Source organism: Peromyscus leucopus, chromosome 7 (assembly GCF_004664715.2).
Source record: "Peromyscus leucopus breed LL Stock chromosome 7, UCI_PerLeu_2.1, whole genome shotgun sequence".
NCBI classification, from domain to species: domain Eukaryota; kingdom Metazoa; phylum Chordata; class Mammalia; order Rodentia; family Cricetidae; genus Peromyscus; species Peromyscus leucopus.
In genome coordinates this window covers 88,884,143-88,892,422 of record NC_051069.1, presented here as the reverse complement: position 1 = coordinate 88,892,422, position 8,280 = coordinate 88,884,143, and positions in this window count along the sequence as shown.

Genomic DNA, 8,280 nt, shown 5'->3' with positions numbered 1-8,280 from the left:
AGTTTGCCACCTGCCCAACAGACAATTACACATTTAGGATATAACCGTGTGAAGGTTTTTTTTTTTTTTCCCTCAATACACTTATTGAAATGAAAAAGCAAGCTAGCTGTCTGTCTATGCCTGAGATAATTTACCGCCATGAACACCATGGGGAAGGAGGATGGACAACAGCAGAGAGGATGCTGATGGTGATGAGGGAGACGGAAGAACTAACTGCCTACCACACCTGGCAAAATCCAGAGTTGAGTGGTGACCACCTGGGAAGATACTAAAAAAAAATTCCTGATCATCTGGGAAGACGTTAAAATATTTTCTAACTGGGTGGTGGCGGCTCATGCCTTTAATCCCAGCACTCAAGAGGCAGAGGCAGTGGACTCCGAGTTCCAGGTCTACAGAGTGAGTTCCAGGACAGCCAAGGCTACACAAAGAAACCCTGTCTCCAAAAACCAAAAACTCAGTTTTTTTTAATATGGTCAAATTTCACATTAGTGACGTTTCTTTCCTAAACAAACAAACAAACAAACAAACAAACAAACAAACAAACAAATCAACCAACCAAAGGGTGTGTGTGTGTGTGTGTGTGTGTGTGTGTGTGTGTGTCTAAAGTTGAACTTCTGGGTACTTAATTTCCTGCATGCCACTACAATTCCAGGAAGAGACCCTTCATGGACACATAGGATCCTCTGCAACTGGAGGACCTCTTAGTTTGGTAACCTGAAGTCTAAACTTCAAAAACAAATTTAAACCTAGACAATTGCTTAGACCGGTTCTTTACAGGACTCTTTCCTCACAGCTTGTGGTGTTGGGGTCGACCCAGGGCTTCCTGGACGTTAGGCAGGCAAACACCCCACCAACTGAGCTACACCCCTAGCGCCAGCGACTAACATTCAGGAAATGATTGAGCACAGTTGAATACTTGGGGGAAATAAGTTAATACATTTTGCCTTTTTGTTTGTCTTTCCTGTCTACAATGTGGACAGGTGCTGGTAACGAAATGACCACAAGAGGGCACCAAAGACAAAATTATGTTATTTACGCACCGGGAACAGTGAACAAGGTCATAAAAGGGAAAGAGCTCAGAACAGGGCAAAGAAGAAAAAGAAAGGATGAACTCGCAGGCAGAAGGTTGCAGACTCGTTTATAGTCTTGTTAGTAAGGTATTAAAATGACAGAACAGAACACGGTCTACCCGCTATTTAACTGGAGTTAGCTTTAAGAGATCTTAGAAAAGGACTTAAAAGCCGTATTTTGGAGGACCCTGTGTGTTCGCCTCCAGATCCCTCAAGTGTTTGTGGGCGAACAGGCCTCTTTCCCTTGAAGACACTGTCTTCTTTCAGCTCTAACTGGAGACAACCCCTGCAGTTTTCCATCCTCAGAGCACCGGCCATTTCCTCCCCTGGCTGCTCCTTGGGCAAAGATGAAGCCCGATTTCCATGGCCTCAAACTGTCTAGGAGCCCTGAAGGCAATAGTTGTTTTTGCTCTTCTAACGGCTGAGAGCAGCTGCCAGTGACGGCTTTTTTTTTTTTTTTTTTTTTTTTTTTTTTTTTTTTTTTGGCAAAGTTGGCAGTGCCAGGAGATGAGAGAGCTCCCAGTCTTGTGACTTTAAGACTAGAAAAATGATCTCTAAGCTCTTGTCTTGATGGCAAAAAATTAAACCTCTTCTCCTTCTTAGTAGTTCATATTTATAAATGGCTGAAATGCCGACTTTCCTTAAAACAAATGAATTAAGAAATTCTGTGGTCCATTAACAAGACTATTTGAGCTTTTTGTAAAATAGAAAGTAAGACAAAGGTTTATCTTTTTTTTAAAAAAAAAAATTTTGCACAGGAATCTAAAAATCTGTTTTCTTGAGAAAGGGATGCAGACTCTCCCAACTAAAGCCTGGAAAGAATCATGCATAAGACAGGTCCAAAGGCTTTGAAAAGCCTAAATCTGGACACCTAGAAAGCATCCAACGGCCATACCAGGAAGTGTCCCATCAGCTGTCAGATGCGGGGGGGGGGGGGGGGGGGGGACGACACGGACACGGACACAACACACGACTGAATCAGAAGGGTACTTGGCATTGGGCTTAGTATATGCTCATATTTGTTCTTTTTCTTTTTGGTGAAAGTCTGTTGTGTTAACGTGCTACAGGTAATTGCTTAAGCTTAAACAACATCAGTCCTGCTGAACAATTAAGCTCTGATCGTGTTTAACATCAGGAGCTGTTTCCATGGAGCTGAGGAAACTGTTTTTATCTAGAGAAGGGCAGGGCACAGACAATAAACAAGGTTAGAGATAAATAGGTGTCATGTGGTTCGCAGTGCTGGAAGCAGGGACTTCAGGGCATCAGCGTTTTGATGCACCAGTAATAAATGAAAACAAGGCGATGAACAGTGAACGCTTCAGATCTTGGAGGATGCTGAACACACAGAACCCTGGCTGTGTGAAGTGTCTGAAGGGCTCAGCGGGGAGGAGAGGTGGCAGAGGCAAGCATCCATGGTGTGTGCACACACTTGGAGTGGGTATGCCAAGTCCAAAATTAAGGAGAGCAGAGGCAGCGAGCACGGAGGAGAAAGCCAGGGCTTGGCTGCCTGAACCCCAGGAAAACGTGCTTCATCAGGTCACCGGCCATTACCACAGGAGTTGCTCAGTCTGGGTTCCAGAGAACTGACAGCTATGCCGGTGGCGGTGGCACACGCCGTTAGGATTTGCTGAAGGAGGCAGAGGCAGGAGGATCACGAGTTCGAGGCCAGCCTGGGAGAACTGACAGCTGATCCTGTATCATACGCCACATCCTGTGGAAACTGTTTAAAATAGTATCTCCAATAAAGCCAAGGGGTCATCGGCCTTGATAAAGTGTCTGAAAACAGGGGGATGTTTTCCTTTCCATTTGAGGGCACACATGGGCTCCTCAGCCCCAAATGTCCTACAGTGCCTTAGATGGGGCACAATGATACTTGGGTCATTGGTAAATGTCAGCCAGGGCCACTCTCTAGAGGAGGCAGGTAGAATCTGTCCAAGATCCTGGGGTCCCACCTTGGTCCTTCTTGTTTGCCTTTTCTCTCTCTCCATTCCTGCCTTCATGAAATATATCAGTCACCCACAAAGGAACTGAGAATATGCTAATGACCCTTTCCATACTGACGCTGACATAACATTTTGTTAACAACATCAGCCTTTTGCTTTGTCCTTTTAAGTTTTAAATAGGCAAGGCATTAGGTAGTCAACGGAGGTCTTATGGATTTCTCAAAGCTTTTCTCTCTCCTTTGCTCTGCCTCTCTCCAGGTCTGACCACTTTGTGAAGGAGCTGGATATATTCCTTCTGCATGACTTATTTTAACCACATTACACATTATTTGGTTTTGAAAAAGTGACATGGTTGTATTTTTTTTTTTTGGGGGGGAAGGGTTATTAGAAAACATTAACTAGCTGTGCAGTGGTGGTGCACGCCTTTAATCCCAGCACTCAGAGGTGGGTGAATCTGTGAGTTTGAGGCCAGCCTGGGCTACATAGTGAGTTCCAGGACAGCCAAGGCTACACAGAGAAACACTGTCTCAAAAAACCACAAACAAACAAAAAAACTTTACCTAAACTCTGTATGGTAGGAATGTTTGTATACACTGCTTTTGTCGCATAGATTGTGACTTGACTGGTAACCTTGGGCAGGATTTCCTTCTAACTCATTCGTATGAACTCATCTTGTTAAGTTTTAATGTACTAGGACGGATTCCTTCCTTTTTTTAATTTTTTTATTTTTGAGACAGAGTTTCTCTGTGCAGCCATGGCTGTTCTGTCCTGGAATTAGCTCTGTAGACCAGGTTGGCCTCAAACTCAGAGACCCTCCTGCCTCCATTTCCCGAGTGCTGTGATTGAAGGTGTGAACCACCACCTCCTGGCTGACTCTTTACTTCTTGGTGGGAACTGAATGGCATGCTGCCCTTCACTATCATGTGCTGTAAGGGCTGCTGGGCATCACACTTCATGAATCACAGCTGGGACCCTCTTCCCAGAATCTGGCCACTGCCTAGGCCACTTGCGCTGTCTAAATTGGGCTATGCTGTAGATGCAACCTACATGTTGTATTTTAGAGACTTGAGTACATGAAAGAAGATACAAATCTCAATATTTTTAACATAGAAATCATTAAGTTAATGTCACCTGCTTCTTCTTGTTTATAATGTGGCTAGCTATTAGAGAATAGTTTTACTAAAAATTACGTAGATGACTGGCATCTGTGGCTCACACGCTGGTCAGTACGGATATCAGTGTGTTTCTCTAGGATATGGGGTTATAGATTCTTGCTTTCTTCCCATTTCTTCTTTTTGCTCTGAATTGCACTTGAGTTTTAGAGTCATTGGCCACCAATGGAGAATCTCCTTTCATTGCAAACCCACCAATCATGTCAGTACTTCCGTAACGTTCCCTTCCACGTTCCCCCTGGTTTTCTAATTTCTGCCAGAGCGGGGTGACTGCTAGGGACACTCTTGTGTTTTCAGATGCTCTGGATGGCTGAGGGGGTTGGCACGATCCCATTATTTATGGAGTTTTGGGGTTATCACAGCTCTCTATTATGTCTTCTCAAAATTATTGGTTTGAGATTCTGCTTAAGGATGCAGATTTAGCTCTAAGCTATCACAGCCAAACTTATATTATCTGTGAGTCAGCTTCTCTACCCAAGAAACTGAATAAATCTGTGACATGCTAATCCATCTCTATGGAGCTCAATAGTCAAGCTTTCAAGGGAGAGCATCCCCTCCCTCTTCCACAGACCCTTGCCATTTTTCTCTCCAGGAAGGCAGGGATTCAAGACACCCTCCATCCCATGGGAGACAGGGATTGGGCATGTACCATTCTCTCTGCTTGCAGCAGCCTAAAAGATGACAGTTGAGCCAAGTTGGAAGGCACTTCTCTCCCCGACTGTGGTGGCTTCCCCATGTGTGACACGGCTCTGCTCCCTCTGCATCACCATTTCCAGTGAGAAATAAAAATTACTTCTGTGCAGTTGCATGGGAAGGAGAGAGCCTTTTTAGCTGGCTGGAGCAGGGAAGTTGACAGAGAGCTTGAATCCTGTGTGCCAGTTGTTAGTGGGTAGAGCACAGGGTGATTTTTCATTGTCTGCTGAACCCCTTGGAGTGGGTCTCAGAGCTGAAAACAAATCTTCGTAGTGGCTTTTCCAACCTGCTTGGGTTAGGAAGGATGAAACGGTTGCTCAAATTTTTCAAAAGACCAGAAAGTTGAGTGACAGTGTTTGTATCTTTGCAGAAATATTTCTACGTGACAGTTAACACCCCCATCTTCAGCAGAAGCTTTGTTGGCACAAGAGGAGACACAGCGCTGCAGCAACGTGGACTTCGTGGACAGGCAAAGTTAGATTTGAGCCACAATCTCATCACCCTCATCGGGGACTTGGATAAGGGCTGCCAGAACAAGCCTCATTGTCTACATTTGTAAAATAGGGACATCACATCACATCACCTATGTCATAGGTTGCTAGAATGATGGCAACTGTTATGATAACCACTGTCAGCACAAGCCTCTTTGAAAACTGATTCAATTGAATAAAGCCATGGGGCACTTAAAACCAGATGCCAGCCGGGCGATGGTGGCACACGCCTTTAATCCCAGCACTTGGGAGGCAGAGCCAGGCGGATCTCTGAGTTTGAGGCCAGCCTGGGCTACAGAGTGAGTTCTAGGAAAGACACCAAAACTATACAGAGAAACCCTGTCTCAAAAAAACCAATGGGGGGGGGCACAAATGCCAACATGCTCTGTTCTAACAATCCAACTCTCAGATACTTGCCTCATGAACTTGTTTCTCTCCAGAAAAGAGAATTTCAATTGGGGGTTACTCTGTCCTTACTGCTGCGGTTCTGTATCTGGATTTTGAGATAATGTGGAGTGAAAAAGAATTACATTTAAATTTAGAAAATTTTGTGAAAATAAAGTTTATTTTTATTCTATAGGCATTAACAGTGATCAAGACTGTATGACCACATCTTCCTGGCTAGGATTGGGTGGAATGTTTATTTTAGAATGAGCGTCATGCTGGGAGAGACTTGTGAGAACCAGATTTCTGTGAGAAACACAATTATGACGCTAGAGCTGATTGGTTCTTTGCCCCACATTCGTGCAGTTCTGTTATCTGACGCTAGGGGCTCTTGAGCGCCGCTGAGCATCCGGATGACGCAGCCATCTGTCCTTAGCTCGCTTGTTCTGTTTCACAGAAATCTAACTTAATTTACTCACTGATTCTAGTTTTAGCCAGGTCACTTCCCAGGACAATATGATCTTTCTATTGACAACCATTTCGCATCAAGTGTGTTACAGGGAGCAAATTGATTGGGGGAGAGAGAAAAAATCCCACTTATGTGTAATGTATAGATATGCAATATAGATTACCTCAAGGGTATGCAGAACTTTTGTGATTTAAAAATATAATGTGGGAGCAATTTGGGTCAAATGCCTCACATGCCTTCTTAGGGATAAGTGGAGAGGCCTGGGAATGTTCCTAGGCTTATGTGGTGTTTGGGCTTGGGGGTAAGTTGCTGGAGTCCTGAGGCCCAGAGAGTAGCCATGTTGTCCTTGGATCAGAGTGTCCAAATGCTCAGTTCCATGTCCCCACCCTCTGCTGCAGTGGGGACTTGGTGTAAAATCCTTTTAGGAGCCTTTGGCTTCCTACAAACACATTACCATTGTGAGCTGCCTTCCCTATTTCCTTTCAGCTCTTCAAAGTTTACTCTTTGTATCCCCCACTAAGTGTGTGTGTGTGTGTGTGGTGTGTGTGTGTGTGTGTGTGTGTGTGTGAGAGAGAGAGAGAGAGAGAGAGAGAGAGAGAGAGAGAGAGAGAGAGAGAGAGAGAGACCCATTGATGGATAAACCTTAGTTTTGCCTCCAACCTTATGACCCTTGGCTGTCCAACAAGCTATAACTAGTTGGGGAGAAGACCTGTCTTTCCTCATCTAGTACAAAGTTCATAGATAACACCAGCAAAACCACCAAGAACAGATAAATAAATAAGAGTCACGTAACAAATCTACTTAATAGACTTTTTTTTTTTTTTTAATGTAATGAGAACCTTCAGAAGTAAAGGGTCTGAGGAAACGGAAAGACAGGCTTTTCTGTGTTTAGTTTTGGTGAGGACTGGACATAGTACCAAAGTCTGAGAGGATAAAGGGGCTCCATGTAAAGGTGATAATGATGGGGGAGGCTTGGCGAGCGCCATTTACTCAACTCCTTCTCGGCTCTCTGTGCCACCTACTCTCCCTTCAGGGACAGGCAGGTCCATTTAAGTCTTTAGGACAGAAGGAGGGTAATGAGGTCAGACATGATTTTGTTTTTTTTTATTTCAGCTTAAATATCTACTATGCCAGGGTGTTATATTTGGGGTCTCATTTCCTTAGCTCCAATATTTGCATTTTAGACATTTGTCACTCCACTTAGACAGAAACAAATGGAAGCATAAGTGTGCTCCAACAGCGCCAGCTGTTTGCACAGCTGTCTATCTGACATGGGAAGGTATCATCCCCACTTGCCCTATTGACAGCTCGCTGGTTTGATAACGTTTATTGTTTTGTTGATTCCTTCCTGCTAATGAGCCTGGGTTTCACCTCATACCTTTATTAGCCATTTTAGCTTTCTCGTGTGCATTCTTACTTTGTGGCAAAGATAATAGACTTTTATTCATTCATTTATTTTTTTGAGAGGGTCTCAGTATATAGCCCAGGCTAGCCTTGAACTCGTGACCCTTCTGTTCCAGCTTTCTGAATGCTGGCATTATAGGCATGTACCATCACATCTGGCTAGATAATACTTTTTTAACTGCTAGAATATCCTTGTATACTGGAATAAACTCTCCTTATCTGTAATGTTTTAATTCTCATGATTTGTTTTGTTAAATATCTGCTACACTGTGCATATATTTCTCTTTTTTTGGGGGGGGATTTGTGTGTGCCATATATGCATGTGTATATATATGTGTGGAAGTCAGTGGTCAGTGTTGGATGACTTCTTCAATTTCTCTAAATCTTATTTTTTTTAGTCAGGGTCTCTCTTTGAGACTGGAGCTCACTGATTTGTTTGACTGGCTGGCTAGTGAACTCCAGCCCCACCCAGCACTGCGATTACAGAAGAGTGCCATTGTGCTCAGTTTTAGGCAGGTGCTGAGGACTTGAATGTATATCCTTATGTGTGTGGCAGGCAGTTTACCAATTGAACCTGTTGAAGTATTTCTGTTGAGTTATTCTCCAATTTTTTTTATTGGTTCTACTAACAATGCATGTACTTTATATATGGTC